Here is a 19,320-nt window from a genome sequence, read left to right on the forward strand (position 1 = left end):
ATCTTTCTTTAGTCTTTCCTTACCTTATCAATTTATTTGGATTTCCCAATGATATATTTTATCAGTTGCCAGGACTCACAAAATTGTAGGAAAAAAATCAAAATAAGAAAACATCACGCCTATTATAGATTGAATCATGTCCCCTCAAAGAAGACGTGTTGGATCCTAACCCAATGAGAATGGGACCTTATTTGGAAATAGGGTCTTTACAGAGGTAATTCAGCTAAAATAAGGTCTCTAAGGTGGGCTAATCCAGTGTGGCTGGGAAATTTGAACACAGACATGTTCAAAGGCAGATGAAGGCAGAGATCAGGATGGGCTCAGACACCCGATGGGCACTAACGCTTGCAGCTGCCACCAGAGGCAGGGCAGAGACACAGCCTGGGAGGGGCCATGCCTGCCCAAACCTTGATCTTGACTCCGCACTCCACAACTGTGAGGCAGTAAATTTCCAGTGGTTAAGCCACTCACTTTGTGGTGGTTTATTACTGAAGTCCTAGCAAACTAGCACAGTGACTGCCATAAAATGAAAAGACTGCCCTGGGAGTGTGCAGTCTCAGTGTGTGAGTGAGGATGTAGCAAAGCGCAGTGCATTTTAGTCACATGTTTGTATTGTACACGAGGTCTTGGAATACAGCAATGACTAGGACATCGGGGCCCCACCTTCATGGAGCTTGTGATCAGTCATGGAAAACAAATTTGAAATATTTGGCCACCCCAAAATAGGTTCCGAGCCCTGACCAGCCTGCAGCAGAAGCTTGCCTGAAGTACATATCTTTCGAGTTCTTTCTAGAGCTGGAGTCTCCTTCCATTATGGGCACTACCACTGTAGCCTCCCAATAAATCACTTTTCTTCTTGCAAATAAATATGACTGATATTTAATTATCAAACCCAGTTGTGCCAATTGTCTAACCACTGAATAAGCTCTATATGGGTTGGTTAAGCACCAGTCAAGACACTCCACCACCCCAACTGACCCCACTTCTGCTGACAAAGTCCTCATTATTATCCAAAAAACCTTCACATGAAAAGATCCTCCTCCAAAGATGGTCCGGGCCATGGGTTTCTTCTTATTGGTCAGGATTTGTGTGGTTCTCATTGGTAAATATTTTTAATCTCACCGTCTCTTGGAACCAACAACACTGACTCAGGCAGTTCCTACCATGACGTATGTGAGAATGTGTATGTGAGAGAGAGCGCCCGGCACCACCTCCAGCATGTGGGAAAAGTGTTAATTTCTTTTCTTCCTTATGTAAAGAAAACGGAGGCTCATCCTTGATGGTCATTACTGTTGTACCCATTGCAACCTGTAAGAAAAACTCAGACCCCACTTTAGGTATAAATCAGATGGTGATTTATTACACCTGCGCAGGGGACCACTGTCCTAAAGGGCAGGCGGCCCCAAAGTGCAGTGCAGGCTGATTTTTATACCCCTCTTTGTGCTGCGTGGCAGGCAAGCAAGCGAACACAGAAGCGGAACGTGGTGGGGAACGTAGCTCAGGGCGGGGTTACAGTGTGGCAGTTGGCACAGGGACAGCTTGGGAAACTTAGCTTGAGTAAGCTTCCACCATTGTTTTACCTGTGGCTAAGTAAACTCAGGAAACTTTCTTATTCTATTCTGAAACCTGTTCCCGCACTTTCAGCCATGGCGGGGAGGGGTTGAAACATGCAAAGACTCAGGCTGAGACAGTGAGGGGCCTTTTTGCTGGGTCGGTTATTACAATTACTGCGTGCACTGAGTTTCTCCTTCTTGTAAGTCAAGAATTCACTTAAATGACACCTACTATAGCCCTGGTTAAAATCAAATCCCAAACTAATGGAATCCTGGGCATCAGTGGGACAGTTAGCAAAATCCCCTCCAAGTCAAGTGCTAGGAAGACCTGAGGTTTGACACAAGGAACCTGGAGCTCGTTTGCCAGCCATGCTATTTGCTATCTGTGAGGCTAAGTCACATCTACGTCCAGATCTACAAAACAGAGATTATAATGCTGATCTCAACAACATGACAACCAGGATACAGAGAAATAGCAACATGAAGGCATTTTTTTAAAAACTAGAAAAATACAAAGCATTCTGTGAATACAGTGGGTGTTCTTGTTCTGATTACACTCTTTTTAAAGAGAACCTTTTGAAATTACTCCAATCTGAACTTGTATTAGTAAATTGCACTGTGCTAACCATCCCAAATTCTTAGTTGCTTGCTCTATCAAGGTTTGTTTCTTGCTCAAGGGCAATATCTCCTTCAGGGTACAAGTAAGCTGTGGGTTTCCTGCAACCCTGCTCCAAGCTGCAACTCTGTGACAAGTGTCTCTTCATTCCAGGGAACAACCTGTATGTTGGTCACACCCATCCAAAAACACTTAAAGTTTTTGCCCTCTCCACTTACATTCCATCCACCAATGAAGTCACACGGCCAAACCTGGCAAAGGGACAGGGCAGTTAGCCCCTGACAGTCATGTGAAGAGGTGGGATGTAAAACTGTCTTACAGGAGGGGCATGAAGGGCTTAATACAACCCAGGGTTGAAATGCTGCTCTCAGAGATTCCTCTCCTGCTTTGCCAGGGCTCAGCTTAATGCTTTCCCAACATCCACACCCATTAACCACCTCGTCTTCCCACCAACTCTGCTCTACCAAACACTTCCCAGTTCTGGACTTTCAACAATTCATCTGAGGGGCTCAATGCTTGGCTCTTGCCTTCCCCCAAACTATGAGCCTCTCTGATTTTCTAGATTTAATAAGAAAAACCAAGGCTTATATAGATACCCTTTGGCCCTGTTTTATTCACCTCAATGCCTGCATGAGCCCAGACACAATCAGGAAGGGGAAAGGAAAGACAAGTTCTATCTTCCATTCAACCATCAAAACCATCTGAAGAATTTTAGAACATCGCCCAAGGGCTTTCTGAGTCTTTCTGTGTGGTCTTGCCCTGCTCTGGGGATCTTATCTATTCAAACTATCAGTGAGTCCTGTTCAGGTAGGTCCTCAGCACAAGGGATACAAAGAATGACAAGGATCATTGAAAACTCACAGTCTGCTGGGTGAAACGATGGAATAAATGAGCATTTGCAATGCTCTGAAATAGGTGATTGAATGAAAACAAAGACCAAGTGCTGCAAAGGGAAAAAAGAAGGCCACCACCCTCGGCAGGGCCACTCTGGAGACTATGGCCATGCAGAGACTCAGAACCCCCACCCCCAGCAGGGCCACCCTGGAGATGGTGACCACGCTGAGACTCAGAGAGCACTAGAGAGCTTGGAGGTCTCCCCTCCTGTCTTCCCTCCAAGCACCCTGCACTCCAGCCTTTCCTGCACACTCAGCTGAAGTGTTCACACCATGGGTCTCTACTTGTGTTTTTCCTCCATTGCTTCCTCTGTCTAAGATGACATTCTCCAAACACTGTAATCTTAAGTATCTTTTGAAGCCAAACACAAATGCTTTGACCTTGACTTGGACAATATTTATAGAGAAAACACCAAATTCAAGTTTCCTCAAATAGAAATCAATTTTAAAAAAAGGATGTTTCCTGACCCGATGGGGTTTGTACCAATGTTCTTGTAGGGATGAGGTAGTAACAAGCTTCTGGTATGGCGTCCTTCCTAGAATGGCTCTGCTAAGGGGCCAGTTCGGATGGTTAGGTTGGGTGTGCCAATGCCAGGTCTCTGTAAGAGCAGCTGGAGGCCTGGGTGCCCTGGTGTGCTGCGGTAGCCAGGTGGGTACACGTGATGGGGGCAGGCACAGTAGTCTATCTTACTAGGAATTAATGCAAACTCAATGGCTGAGTTGATTGAGCCTTCAAAATGATTTATTTTCAAGACACTTCACTCACTTTGTTTTCTTATATTTTCTTCTTCATAAAGAAGAGATTATAGTGGGTTGGCTAATGTTCTCTAAAAATTCTTGTCCATCCGAGACCTCAGATTGCAACCTTATTTAGAAATAGGGTTTTTGTAGATAGAATTACAGTAGACTGTCCATAGCTAACCACCTCCCTACACTGATCACTTCCTTAAGTTGACCTAATTTTCATAGACGGGACATGTACCACATGTACACGGCATTACATAGGCCTAATTCTTTATGTTGGCCACCTCTGTATGCTGAACAGTTTGTTCCAGTCCTTTGGGTGGTCAATATACAGAGGTTCTATTGTAGCTAAGATAAGGTCACACTAGTTAGAGTGGGCCCTAAATCCAGTGACTGCTGTCATTGTAAAAGAAAGGAGAGAGAGGGTGTGAGACAGACGTACAGAGGAGAATGAGGGAGGACAGACACAGAGATGGGAGGGGTGTGGCTGCAGGACAGGATGCCTTGTGTCACTGGCTACCAATGAAAAGGCAAGGATGGATGGCTCCATAAAGCCTTCAAGGAGAGAGCAGCCCTCTCAACACCTCGGTATCAGAATTCTGGCATCGAGAACTGTGGGAAAATAGCTTTATATTGGTTGTTGAAAAATTACCATTTCCTGGTGAATTTCTGAAGTTGCCATCTGCCGTTCTGTCATGTGCCCTGTTTCCACCGCTCTGCCTTCACTACTGTGCAGTCACCTTCAGGAGCCTACGGTGCTCACCACTACCAACAGGCCATCAACAAGCTCTCTGAATTCGGCCCAATGATTTGGGATGACGTCAGTTAAAACCTAAGCAATCAGATGGAGAAGTATGATGTAATAATCTGCCCCCTGTTTCCATAAAGAGTTATTTTCCAAGCTTACAAGTCATCCTAGGAAACACTGTGAGTTTATGATGCACGGTGCCAGATTCCCTGCATCCGTCTTGAATGTGAAAAGAAGGAGCTGGTTATTTCAGGACTTAGAATATGATTTTCCCCAGAAACACGTGCCAGTCACTCTATAGCTCTATAATTTCAAGCAATCGAAAGTTATAATTAAGTGTCTGAACTTCTAATTCCAAGGGAGAAAAGTACACAGAGTCCTTGATTTAGTGATGGAAGCCAGTGAAATGAACCTTTGCTGCGTTAAGGAGCTGACTGGCCTGGTAGCAAGCCCCGGACGGAAGCCTGCAGAGTAGACAATCCACCCCGTTTCCACCTTCAGAGCTCCTTGATCATGAGCAAGGCAATTCATCTTCTGGAGGCACCACCTCTTATAAAAAAGGATTATTTTGAGGATTAGATTTGAGAAGTGCAGGTGAATTTCTTTTATAAAAACATAAGCATGCTAATACATGCTTCATTTTTACTCTATTAATAAAGCAACAGATTATGAAATATTTTCAGAGATATTAGCCCACCCAGTCTTCTCAGCAACCACAGGAGGACAGCCCCATTAATTCCAATTTATACAAGGAAACTAAAGCTCTGGTAAATGACAACACTTGCCCAAAGTCCAATAGTAGTAAATGGGAGATAAGAAATCAGATCTCATTTCTTCTGCCTCACATAAGCTTTCAAGCCCCCATGCTACTTCCTGTCCATCCGTCGTCATCTGTGTTATTGTTATTGTTGTTGTTTTCAATAATCCCCAGTGAAGGGTGGGGGCTCACCAGTCACTGGGGTCTGCTGGCCACTGACAAACATGCATCCCCTGGTGAGATGGGGGTGATTAGGCTCAATCTCTGTGGTCATCATTCCCCTGGCAACCCACCCCAAGAAATGAAGTCTCAGTGTATTGCTAATGATTGGAGCCTGAGAGTTCACTGGGAAATCACCCCCTAACAAGAAACTGTGTGAAATGAGCACTCGTCTTGGGTGGTGCGGCAGTGACAATCTTGGTGGTAGAGATTGTCCTGAAAGTGGGCTGTTGTCCTCAGCGGCTGGGAAGGCCTCCAGTTTCTTAGACAGAATATCCTGGGAGCGCAGAGGCACAAATCATCCTGCTCCCCTACCTGGTCAGGAGCTTTGCTTCAGATCACTCAGCTCTTTTGCTCTAATTCTCTGCTCATCAAGCAATCTTCAGATCTGTAATTTGGTCTCTTGAGTGAATTCTGGAAGGGGGCCTTGCAAACGTCTGCTCATTTTATCCCTGATTAAAACCCTTCAACTTGTCCCCACCAGCCTGCAGGACGGAACTCTCATCTGGCACTCAAAGCTGCTATGATAACATTCTCCTCTTTCCGGGCCTGTGTATCGCCACCTCCTCACGGTTCCCAGAATCTACGCTGCAGACACAGTGTGGACTCGGGACAATCCCTTCAGTCACCCCACCTGCTCTCACCTCCAGGCCTTTGGTAAATGATGTCCCTTGCCCAAAGTCCGATAGTAAATGGGAGAGAAGAAATCAGATCTCATTTCTTCTGCCTCACATAAGCTTTCAAGCCCCCACTCTTCCCTCTACCAGGAATTCCTTTCCCAACTGCTCCCGTCTGGAACTCATCTTAGCTCTCCAGAACCCTTCTCTGAGTATCTCCTTCCCTGAAAGGTTGGCCTGTGTCCCCCTCCCCTGCTGGTGCCTAGACTTAGCTGCCATTGCACTCACAAGGCTCTTTGTTTATTTGTCCCTCTCCCCCACTGGAATTCGAGCTACTTAAGGACAGGGAGGTCTTATTTATTACCGCGTCCCCAGCATAGCTCCACACCTGGTGCACAGAAGATGCTCTGTACGTATTTGATAATGAGTGAAAGGGCAAAGTTTCAGGCCATGAGCCACATTCCTCTCCCACTGTTATTTAACAACACATCTTGATACCCCAGATCCTGGTCTCCAGAGCCGTTTGGGATGCTGGCAAAGACAGACACACAAACATGAGGCCTGCTCCCAAGCTCCATGGTTTAAGTGAAACTACTGCAACAAGAGGACAGCAAAGCCACTGCAGCCACAGACGTCAGAAGTCTCTGAAACCACAGCAGTGAGATCATGTTCAAGGTCAAAGTCACTCCAGGAAAAAAATGGCACCAGGATGCCACATGGCCAGAGGAGCAGAACGCAAGTGTCAGGCTCACCGTGGGCTCGGAATGTGGTTTTGTGGCTCTACAGCAATTTGCCCTTGTGGAGTTGGCGGAGGTCTCTGCTCAGGAAGGTCTGGTGGCCCCTCTGTGTGAGTCTTTCCCCTGCAGAGCTCCGGGCCCTCCCCAAACCCATTTCTCGCTGGAATAAAATTAAAAGCATCACAGTACTTTCCACATAACTCAATTTTCAGACTCCCAGAACATATGTATTTATTTGCACGATCGTCTACTGAAATGATTTCTAGTAATAGGCTCTGTAAGTTGCCTTTTTACGACGCAGTACTGATATAACTTAAAAATCTGTGGCAGCCATGTTTTTGTTCAAGTGGACTAAAAAATATCTGAAACAAACAGTTCAAGAACTTTCCACTTATTAAAAGACATCCTTTAACCCTGAGAAAGGTCAAAGCCATATTGGGATTAGAAACTGATAGTAATTTCTACCCCTTATTGACAATGACAACCTGCATGATGCTTACTTTGCACAGGGCGCTCGGCAGGGCGTGCTACGGGCAGTGTCTCAGTTAGTCTCCTCAGCAACCCAGCAGTGTGAGCACCACGGCCCCCCATGCTGAAGGGGAGGAACACGGTGTAAACTGTCTTCTCCAGGCCCCGTGGGTGGGAAGTGGGCCTGGAACACAGAGCATGTCACACACCTCGCTGTCAGCTCCTCACAGCATGGAGCTTCTGCCTCATGCTGAGAACTCTCCAAAGCAATGCCCCTGAGTGCACCTGGTCCCCATCCTGCAAGGGAGGGAACTGAGAGTTGGAAGAGTAAGTGGCTGAGGCCAAATCCCACCTGCATTACTAAGGCAAAGCCCTTTGGATTCCCACCATGCAGCACTACACGATGCTTCCTGAGGGCTCCCCACCCCACTCACATTTCCCAAGGCCCCGGCAACCTGGGCTCATGCGCTGCCCAGCCAGTTACCCAGACACACACTCAGGACACCAGCAGTACCACCCCCCAGAGCAAGTGTGCTGCCCCAAACCAACATCTTTAGCAGCCCTCACACCACCCATTCCCCTGAGCAAAATGCCCCAAGTCCTTTTCTCATGAAAAGCCTGCTGTCTGGTAAATACTCACTCACATACGTGCGTGCTTGTGTAGGTGTGCCCTGCAGTATGTACGCCTGTGCCTAATCAGTTTATTTTATATCATTTTATTTTAAATACATAAATATTTAATGTAATGTATATATTAAATATGCAATATGTCGAATGTATTAAATATTGGATACATTTAATAGAACAATTATATGTGTATTCACTTCTCTTTATTATTTTGTATTCTATTTTTATATGTTAATTATTTTTATAAAGCACAGCCTAGAAACATGCATTGAGTCTACAGATAAGTGTAAAGCTCAGCTCTTGGAATCAACATTCGTCTTCATGCTGAGATGAGGTGGTAGGTGATGCTGAGACCAGAATCTGACGGCAGGAATGGGACATTGATGAAGCAGGAGTCCTGTCCAGCCTGAGCTGTCAACGATGGTACCCCAAGCCTTGCGTGGCTCTGAAAGCCAAACGGAGGCCCTTCCAGGGCTCACTGTCAGGAGCATACTGTGTCAAGAATCCGTTTGCTAAAGAAATTATTAACAATAAGCAGAATTCTATACCAATAAGGCAAGGGGACACTAGTTAAAAATATAGACTTGCAAGGGGATCATACGTCCATAGGAAACAAAATTGTAAAGGAAGTTTACCAAAATATTACAGGTTCAGCCAGCTGAGACTATCAGCCAGACTCCCTGTATTGAAGACTCTCATTTCGGAAAGGGATAATTTGATGTCAGACCTTCTCAGAACAGAAACAAAAACAACATAGGACATGCCGGGTCCACAGTCCTTTGAGGCTGGGGAAGCCAAATCATTGATGGCCGTAGAGGCCCTACAAAACAGCTCACCCCACACTGTGCCCGCACTACACCGGGAACCCCCACATGAGACGGTGTACAAGGGTATCCAGAGGCAGGGGAACAGCCATCAAAAAGCCTACTTTCTGGAGGATTTGTCATCGACACTGTAGCTGAATTGGTATTTGAATGTAACTTGCTTTTTCTTTTTTTTTTTTTTTAATTGTTGGGGATTCATTGAGGGTACAATAAGCCAGTTACACTGATTACAATTGTTAGGTAAAGTCCCTCTTGCAATCATGTCTTGCCCCCATAAAGTGTGACACACACTAAGGCCCCGCCCCCTCCCTCCATCCCTCTTTCTGCTTCCCCCCCATGACCTTAATTGTCATAAATTGTCCTCATATCAAAATTGAGTACATAGGATTCATGCTTCTCCATTCATGTGATGCTTTACTAAGAATAATGTCTTCCACTTCCATCCAGGTTAATACGAAGGATGTAAAGTCTCCATTTTTTTTAATGGCTGAATAGTATTCCATGGTATACATATACCACAGCTTGTTAATCCATTCCTGGGTTGGTGGGCATTTAGGCTGTTTCCACATTTTGGCGATTGTAAATTGAGCTGCAATAAACAGTCTAGTACAAGTGTCCTTATGATAAAAGGATTTCTTTCCTTCTGGGTAGATGCCCAGTAATGGGATTGCGGGATCGAATGGGAGGTCTAGGTTGAGTGCTTTGAGGTTTCTCCATACTTCCTTCCAGAAAGGTTGTACTAGTTTGCAGTCCCACCAGCAGTGTAAAAGTGTTCCCTTCTCTCCACATCCACGCCAGCATCTGCAGTTTTGAGATTTTGTGATATGGGCCATTCTCACTGGGGTTAGATGATATCTCAGGGATGTTTTGATTTGCATTTCTCTAATATATAGAGATGATGAACATTTTTTCATGTGTTTGTTAGCCATTCGTCTGTTGTCTTTAGAGAAAGTTCTATTCATGTCTCTTGCCCATTGATATAAGGGATTGTTGGCTTTTTTCATGTGGATTAATTTGAGTTCTCTATAGATCCTGGTTATCAAGCTTTTGTCTGATTGAAAATATGCAAATATCCTTTCCCATTGTGTGGGTTGTCTCTTTGCTTTGGTTATTGTCTCCTTAGCTGTACAAAAGCTTTTCAGTTTAATGAAGTCCCATTTGTTTATTTTTGTTGTTGTTGCAATTGCCATGGCAGTCCTCTTCATGAAGTCTTCCCCCAGGCCAATATCTTCCAGTGTTTTGCCTATGCTTTCTTTGAGGATTTTTATTGTTTCATGCCTTAAATTTAAGTCCTTTATCCATCTTGAATCAATTTTTGTGAGTGGGGAAAGGTGTGGGTCCAGTTTCAGTCTTTTACATGTAGACATCCAGTTCTCCCAACACCATTTATTGAATAGGGAGTTTTTCCCCCAAGGTAAGTTCTTGTTTGGTTTATCGAAGATTAGGTGGTTGTAAGATGTTAGTTTCATTTCTTGGTGTTCAATTTGATTCCAAGTGTCTATGTCTCTGTTTTTGTGCCAGTACCATGCTGTCTTGACCACTATGGCTTTGTAGTACAGACTAAAATCTGGTATGCTGATGCCCCCAGCTTTATTTTTGTTAGAAAGAACTGCCTTAGCTATACGGGGTTTTTTCTGGTTCCATACAAAACGCAGAATCATTTTTTCCAAATCTTGAAAGTACGATGTAGGTACTTTGATAGGAATGGCATTGAATAGGTAGATTGCTTTGGGAAGTATAGACATTTTAACAATGTTGATTTTTCCCATCCATGAGCATGGTATGTTCTTCCATTTGTTAATATCCTCTGCTATTTCCTTTCTGAGGAGTTCATAGTTTTCTTTATAGAGGTCCTTCACCTCCTTCGTTAGGTATATTCCTAGGTATTTCATTTTCTTTGAAACTATGGTGAAGGGAGTTGTGTCCTTAATTAGCTTCTCATCTTGACTGTTATTGGTGTATACAAAGGCTACTGACTTGTGGACATTGATTTTATATCCTGAAACATTACTGTATTTTTTGATGACTTCTAGGAGTCTTATGGTTGAGTCTTTAGGGTTCTCTAAGTATAAGATCATGTCGTCAGCAAAGAGGGAGAGTTTGACCTCCTCTGCTCCCATTTGGATTCCCTTTATTTCCTTGTCTTGCCTAATTGTATTGGCTAGAACTTCCAGCACTATGTTGAATAGTAAAGGTGACAGAGGACAACCTTGTCTGGTTCCAGTTCTAAGAGGAAAAGCTTTCAGTTTAACTCCATTCAGTAAAATATTGGCTGTGGGTTTGTCATAGATAGCTTCAATCAGTTTTAGAAATGTGCCACCTATGCCTATACTCTTCAGTAACTTGCTTTTTCTAAAGCAAGAGCATAATGGTGCTTGTGTGTGCAGGGATACATGGGAGAGAGAGCCCTGGTGAAGATGATCTGATTACCACCTCTTCCTGAAAATATACTCCTTGGATGTTTTCCTTTTTTTGATGATAAATGTCGCCATCTCCTCAATGGGCCAAAACCATTGGTTGTGGTGGATGGTCGGGAAATCCCTGCTGCTACTCAGAAGTTTGATGGTCACCTTTCATCCATATCCCACGCCACCCTCATGTCCAATTAATGACAAATCTTTCTCAATTTGCTCTCCAAATTGTGACCTCTTCAGGCCACACTGCCAGGCTTTGCGATGCTCCTCCCCTGGTCCCCGCGGTGACCTCCCGACTGACGCTCACCTTCCACAATGAGTCCCTTTCACTCTCTTCTCTGCCGCTCAAGTAATTTTTCTAAAAGGCAAATTCAAACACAGCACAACTCTCCTGAATGACAAAAACCCAGTTCTTCACAATGGCATGAAGGGCCCCTGGGGACCTACCCCATCCACCCCTGTGTCGCCGCCAACCCAAGCCCGGCCTCTACCCACAGTCACTGTCCAGGTGCCACTCGCCACCTGGAGCCCACACCCCCAAGTTGCCACCCACACGTCTTCTCCCAGCTGTGCCATCCCCATATCTCTTTACTTAATCAACTCCTTATTTCCCTCAAATACAGCAGCTCTGCAGGGGGCACCTTACCCAGATGTGTAGGCCGTCAGCAACTCAAAGTCAGTGGTCGGTGGAAGACCTGGGTCAGATCTTAGCGTGGCGGTTGGACCTAGAAGAGTTGTTTCTGGTGAGGCATAGGGGCCTGGAGTTGGAAGAAGTGATGCCTTCAGAGGAAGCCCGTCGCCTGGGGAGAGCGATAGTAGGGTCCCAGGCAGAAGGCTGGGGATACCCGCCTTAAACAGCAGGCACCACCAGATGGCTGCTCCAAGTTGATGAGAAGGTGAATGGAGAAGGGCTTTTGAATTCAGAAATCAGAGTTCATGAGCAGCCTTTTATAAATGTGTTTCAGCAGCTGGGGTAGCAATTCTTAAACTGTTGTCTCTCTTTCCTTAAAGATACCTTTTAATAGTTCCGTGTCTCTGAACTATTCATTTCCACTACTTCCTATGTGCTATTGAAACCCTACTACCAAACCTATTCCCAAGGAAACATACACTTCTTATAAATCCATCCTAATTAGAGACCAATTGTCTCACCGGGCTCTGCCGTCCTTCTGGAGAGTTGACCCTGTGCCTTCATAATCACTGAGGTGGAATACCGTCCCCTTTTCATCACAGACAGCGCTGTTTACTCCCCACCACTTAAAATGTCTTAGTTGTCAGTTAAGCTCAGACGGTTTATTGAGCTGATTTTATTTTTTGGCGGTGCGGAGCTACTGCCTGTATTTGTTACAACCTTATAGACATAGAATGCTACTGGAAGTTGCTAACCCCATCTTCCCCTGCCATGGTTTGGATTCACAGTTCTATTCTAAAACTCCCAACTCTGCAGTCACTTTTGTGAGACAATTATCTCTTCCCATTTATTAGAGCACCGTATCCCCCGCTCACTACTGCCATTCGAATGTGATAAACGGCAGTGTTTTTACACTTTTTCCCAGCTAGGCAGAGTCACCACTGGGTTCCTCTGGTAGCCCCGGCCCCACCTCCAGCCAGCCCTTCAGGTGCAGGGGAAACAGAGGCAAAGGTCTTGTTTGTGCGGATTTGAATTGTCAAAAATGTGTGCCTTGGACTTGTACTGTTGACGTGGTGCATGCCCTTTGGACATCTCCTGGACAGCCTTCCCTCCTCCACCGATACAAAGCTCTCCTGTCTTTTCATTTCCTGCTCGCACCCGTTTCCATCACCTAGCTCTGCTCTGCGCTGTTCTTCCTGGTCACTGATGTAAACAGTCCAGGAGTCTGCATCTCAGAACCCATGTGTGTTTCTCTCTGCTTCTGGGGTCTCTGCTCTCCCCCCCGTCTTCCAGCCCCTTCCTCGCATCTGGCTGCCCCGAGCTGCCCAGGCTTTGCACATTGCTCCCAGGCTCTTCCCACAAGTCTCTCTCACTCTGGTCATCTGAGAGGTCTCCTGTTACCTGCAGGACAGGGTGGCCATTCTTCCAGGCTTAGGTCTCCTCCCTGAAGATAAATCTTCCCTCCTGGCTGACTTCAGGACCTTAAAAGCCAGTTTTCTTTTACAAATTTTAAATTGAACTCCCAGGGTTGTTTCAAGATGTTGCTAAACTTGCCTGTGGAAAAAGTCTCTTGAAAACCTGCTTTAAATTCAGAGTTTTCCCCATTTTGTTGTTTATGGCCTCAAACTATTTTTCAGCACAGGCATTTTTCTTAGATGAATAAAAATTTCAAACACTTTCATGGCAACCCTAAATTTGGCTTCACTCGGCTCTCCCAACTGCCACAGGAACAACCCTTTTATTTTTTTTTTGGGGGGGGCATTTTATAAGCAACTTGTTTATAGAAAACTATGAAATTAAAGGGCTTCTTTTCCCCTTGGGCCATGAGGCCAAGGGTGATGTGTACATAACTACTTTGATTCAGGCTGAAAGACTGCGAGATTCAGGAGTCACCGAGGTTCACTCATTGCCAGCGGGAACAGCAGCTGCGGATTCTACCCTGAATGGCTACATAGGCGCTAGGGGTGAGGGTTGGGACAATGCCATGTGGGTTTTCTATTGTCCCATTACACTTGTGTTTGTGCTTCTAGAAAACAAATATTAGTCTCGTTTTCTTTTGGAATAATTAGCTTATCATTTTTCTTTTTAAATGTATATTAAGTGAAAAGTCACAGTTATTAGAAGAGCAAATAAAATCTTCTTGATTTCTTATGAGAATAGGAATAGTGGAAGAGTTTTCTTAAGAAAGTATTGAAGCACCCACGCTCGGCCGCTCAAGGAGCCCCAAAGACTCCAAAGACCTGCTTCAATCCTCAGTGTCTGCATCCAAAGGAAATGCTGCACTTGGCTCTCCAGGGCACTCGGCAGCACGTGGCTTCCCCAAGAGCAGGTGACGGCACACAGAGCTGCAGTGTCACAAGGAGCCAATGCTATGACAACTGGAACTTGTCACACTCCCTTTACTCAAAATCGTAAGTTGTACATTGGATTAGGACCTTATCAGGAAGAAAAACAAAACATTTCGATAGACTTTTCTAAGATCCCACTTCAAGATTCTTCAGAATTTCTGTCTGGATGTCCTTCTTTCCCCACTGTCTCCGCCCACATCTTTCTCCATCCCGTACTCCAATCAAGTCCTGCTTCCTCTTTCTAAAGCTATGAGTTCCTTAACTCTGGAGCTAACCTCTGGTATAAAAAGCCATTGTAGAGAGACTGATAATATTGCCAGTGTAGAGACACCTGAGTCCGCGTCCTGTAGCTCCCAGAACAATGGTCCCAGGACATGTAGGTGGAGCTGCAGCCACTCGATGAGGAAAACCAACCTTGGAATCACCGTGACAGCATTAGTATAACTTGGGGCACTGATGTTTTCATGAACCATGTGAAAAAAAGGGGGTGCCTACTTCTTTAAGCCATTAACTTTAGAGCTACAAAAGCAAAAATCATGTTTTCCTCTTTTTACCCGGTCTTATTTTGCCAGTTCAACATAATGGTTGAAATAAACCTGTCTGCTAAATCTTGATGTGAGGGAAGAATGAATGTGTGTGAATTTCACAGCTGTCAGAGTATAATGCTGCTCAGAAAATGCAGTCTGATTTTCCGGTGATTACAGAGAGTTTGAAAGATCACTCATCTTGCTTCCCTTTAGAATTGCTACCTCCAGCAATCTGCTCTTCTTCCACTTCAGCCTATTGTAAAGTCAGCTATGCAAAGGCACATGAATAAATGAGACTTCCTATGGTCTCCTATCAAAGACAGTCATGCAGTAACCCACCCAAACGTTAAAGGAATGCAGTCTCTACTTAGAGGACAAAACACAACTGTTCACAGCACTGAGAATAAACCAGATTGCTTAAGACAGGTTAGACTGCAGTCCTCCAGGATTCATTAACTTCCATGAACCAGGAAGGTCATGTCATAATTGGACCAGAATCTTGTTTGAAGTACAGTTGGGAGCTAGCAAAATCAGAGCGAGCAATGCCGTCATGTTTGGTGTTGCATGTTGGTGAGTGCTATTTAACTGATTCTTCATAGGCAATAGTCACCCTTAGCAACACTCTAAGTAAATTCTTCTCAATGTTTATTTTATGCCTAAATGTTTGTATCATTTGCTGCTAGAAGCTAAGCACCTTTTATGTGGGGGGGAGGGTGTCAGTCTTGATGCCACTTGATGTTGAAATCAACTTCTGAGTGCAAGTTTCATTTTCCACCAGGAAAGAATGGGCCATAAACATTTTTCACCACAGGCATCATGCCTTCCACACCCTCTGTGACTCTCCCCTGGATGCAATGCAGTCCTCTATCTGCAGGGGGCACTTGATAAATGTCATTGGCCCATGTGCTGGTTGGTAGATGGTAACAGTAGTGAGGCCATGAAAACAGGGAGCAGGAGAAGGCTGTGGGGGCAGGCTGGGTGAGAAGGGAGGAAATTTCAGAAGTTCCCATTCCCTGACTCCCTGTAAATATTGTCTCATTAATCATATGCCACTAAGAGTTGGAGAATGAACTGTCCGAAAGTGCTCCTGATTTGCTAATTGCATAATTGGCTTCCAGTTGAGTCCATCTAACCAACACCCAGGCATGCGCCAAGGATCCATTTAACCAACACCCAGGCACATGCCAGGGATCCATCTAACCAACACCCAGGCACATGCCAGGGATCCATCTAACCAACACCCAGGCACGCGCCAGGGATCCATCTAACCAACACCCAAGCATGCACATGGGATCCGTCTAACCAACACCCAGGCACATGCCAGGGATCCATCTAACCAACACCCAGGCACGCGCCAGGGATCCATCTAACCAACACCCAAGCACCCACAAGGGATCCATCTAACCAACACCCATGCACACGCGAGGGTTCCACCCCAATCACTTAGCTAATCATTTTAGCTTCCACTCCAATCACTCTGAACTATGACCATCTGCCTACAAACTCATAGCATTAACCAAAACAAGCGCTTTTTAACCAAGACACGAGATACAGAGACAGAAAACATGAATTCAAGTCTCAGCTTATACACCTGGACACCACATGACCTTAAGAAAGTCATAATCTCACTCAGTTTCTTTTTCTTATTTGTATTAATGAATCAGGTTGTAATTTTCCCAGATCATATCAAAGGATGGCTATAAGGATCAATGTGACATTGTACAAAAATAAACTTGACTTTGCAAAGTGCTATAAAAGTAGGGGCTAATTGCTATGTTTACTATATGAGGTCAACAAGTAAGTTTGTGAACTTATCCTAGAAAAAGTGCTACAAACCTCACTGCTAAAGTCACAATGGTCACCTTCAAAGTGCTCTCCTCAGGAAGTTATGCAGTGACACCAGTGTCTAGTCCACTTCAAAGCAATGTTGGAACTCTTTTTTTTGAAATGGCCATTAGAAATGTCTTCATAGTGGTCTGACACTTAAGTTTATGAACTCGTCCTAGAAAAACTGCTACATACCTCATTGCTGAATATCACTACAGTCACCAGATGGCCAAGAGTACTTCGAAAGTGACCATAGTGATATTCAGCAGTAAGGTATGTGGCACTTTTCCTAGGATTAGTTCGTGAACTTAATTGTTAGTTCAGCGCACATGTGAGCACACACACACACACACACAGGCACACTTCTCCTTTGTGGTAATAAGAGCAAGTTCACCGGTGTCGTCAATATATTAGGGAAACTTGCACCTGCTGTGGATGAGAGGTGGGGAGGAAGTCCCTGGTGACACAGGCTCCTCACCTATGGGCTAGACTGCTGCAGAAGCAAACAGGACACCACCGTTTCTGGAAGGAGCTCATCAAGTGTGTCCATGGAGGGGAATGAATGACTTTTAGAATTTGAGCTATTTGGGGGTTTTTCAAAATAGAGGCTGAGAGAAGGCAGAAACTGGTGGGCAAGAGAAGAAACAAGGTATCCTGGGAAAGAGGAGGACAATAGTGTGAGGTGGGAAGAAGCAGAGGGAAGGGGTGAAGGAGCCATGGAGGAGCAGGAGGACAGGAGAGAAGGATGTCAGCTGAAAGGCCCCAGGAGCGACAGTGCAGAGATAAAAATGCGTGCGTAGTAGAGCAAAACCATGCATGCGTCTCCAGTGTCTCGAGATGTGAGCAAAAGGATTTCCCAGAGAAGGAGTAAAAGGTGTAAACTGGAGATCAATTGTAAAAACATCCAAAAGGCAGAGAGCACAGAAAGGAAATCAAACAGAAACAAGTACCCTGATAGTTTCATGGTTCTTTGTAGATTCCAAAATGAAACAACCAGTCATCTGTCAGGTAATACTGGAATGAATAGTACTATATTGTTGTCCTGATCTTAGGAGACTGAAAACCCCAAGATGACTTGGCGACTTTCTCAAGGTCATATGTGTAGTAAAGGGCAGACTCAAGTCCCACAGGTCTGAAGTTCACACATGCCCTGCTTCCTGCCAGGTACATGGAGAACAGTTAGAAGCACATGGAAAACAGCCTTAACATATAAAATGCCTTCCTGCAAGAGGGACTTTACCTAACAAATGCAATCAGTGTAACCTGGCTTATTGTGCCCTCAATGAATCCCCAACAATAAAAAAAAAAAAAAGATATAAAACGCCTTCCTTTTAACCTCTCCCTTTTTCTTTAAACACACTTACCTAAAACTTTTAACAACTAAAGGAAAATATATGTTCTTCCCATGACTAAATAAAATTGACACGAGGAAATAAATACTGAGGGAAAGAAAAAGTTGTTAGAGACGTTCGTGAGTCCATAGTCTTCATGCAGTCCCATGCACTTTGTAGACATGAAGATTCTCCACTGTCCGTAAAGCCCATTAACTCTGCTAAGAACTTGCCTGCGCGTAACAGCTCACATCATCCACCAGGCTCAGGTGAGATGCTGAAAGGTGATGGCACAACAAGCCACGTACTCTCACTGAAAATAAATCACCACGTGCTGTCCTAATCAGAGGACTGTCACACAAGGCTTTGACAAAACCCTCTTAACCCTCATAATTTGGACTCCATAAATAAACTTGCAGCATGGCAAAGGTAAGTGCTCATCAACTGAAGAGGAGTAGGGACTGTTTTGCATTTTTTTAAGGTTCTTGAAATACATACGTCAGATGCCTATCTCTGATTTTTAAACTGGAATCATGGTTTGAAAGACAGGAAGAAGACAGAGAAAGTCTGTCTCCAAAAAAAAAAAAATGGGTGAATAATTCTGTGTAGTTGCAAGAGACTAAAACTACTCATGATAGAAAAAAATTTACAAATGTGCATCATGGTTTTGTTTATGTTTCCCATGTTGGAGCCATTCAAGGATTTCTTGATTAGAACCACCGGTAGGTAAAACTCAGTCGGCATGCCCTGAAGTGTCACCTTTTATATCTGGGAACAAGGCTTGGTGGAGCAACCCCTACCTGCTGAGAGCTGTAATCAAAGACAGTGTTCTTACTTAAAAATTTAGCCTTGGCATTATAATGCTAAACATAAGCATACCTTTTGGATTTATTACTATGTTTTTCAAATAAAATCAAGAGCTGTTTATTATGCTCTTTCTTTATGCAAAGCACTATGATGTGCGTTATAGGCGATATAAAAGGAAATTATTCTCAAAAAGCTGAAAAACTTGTTAGAAAAGAAATTCAGTTGATGAAAGGTTAAGATATAATACAAGATTTCCCCCCCAAAAAAGAGAAACAAACGAGAAAAGTAAAGGTCACATTCCTAACAAATGAAGTTAGGATACACATATTATTTTTAACTATGGTGCACTTAATCTTTCCCTCTCTCAGTTTTATCCACTCTTAATAGTGGCTTCTGGGAGGTGTCAGTGGCATACAGCATCTGGCACAGGTAGCAGGTGACAGGCCCTGCACAGAGCCAGGTTACTTTTTGTTATTATCGTTCTTTTATTCTAATGCTGGTGTTATCCACCCCTGCTCAGTTACAAGGCTCCCCAGCAGAACCCCAACTATGAATACAATCTCCATATTCTTCTCTTAATTCTAATTGCAGGAGGGAAGGGACACCACTAAAGATAGGCATGAATGCTGGTT

The sequence above is a fragment of the Nycticebus coucang genome, chromosome 19 (assembly GCF_027406575.1).
Source record: "Nycticebus coucang isolate mNycCou1 chromosome 19, mNycCou1.pri, whole genome shotgun sequence".
Lineage (NCBI taxonomy): Eukaryota > Metazoa > Chordata > Mammalia > Primates > Lorisidae > Nycticebus > Nycticebus coucang.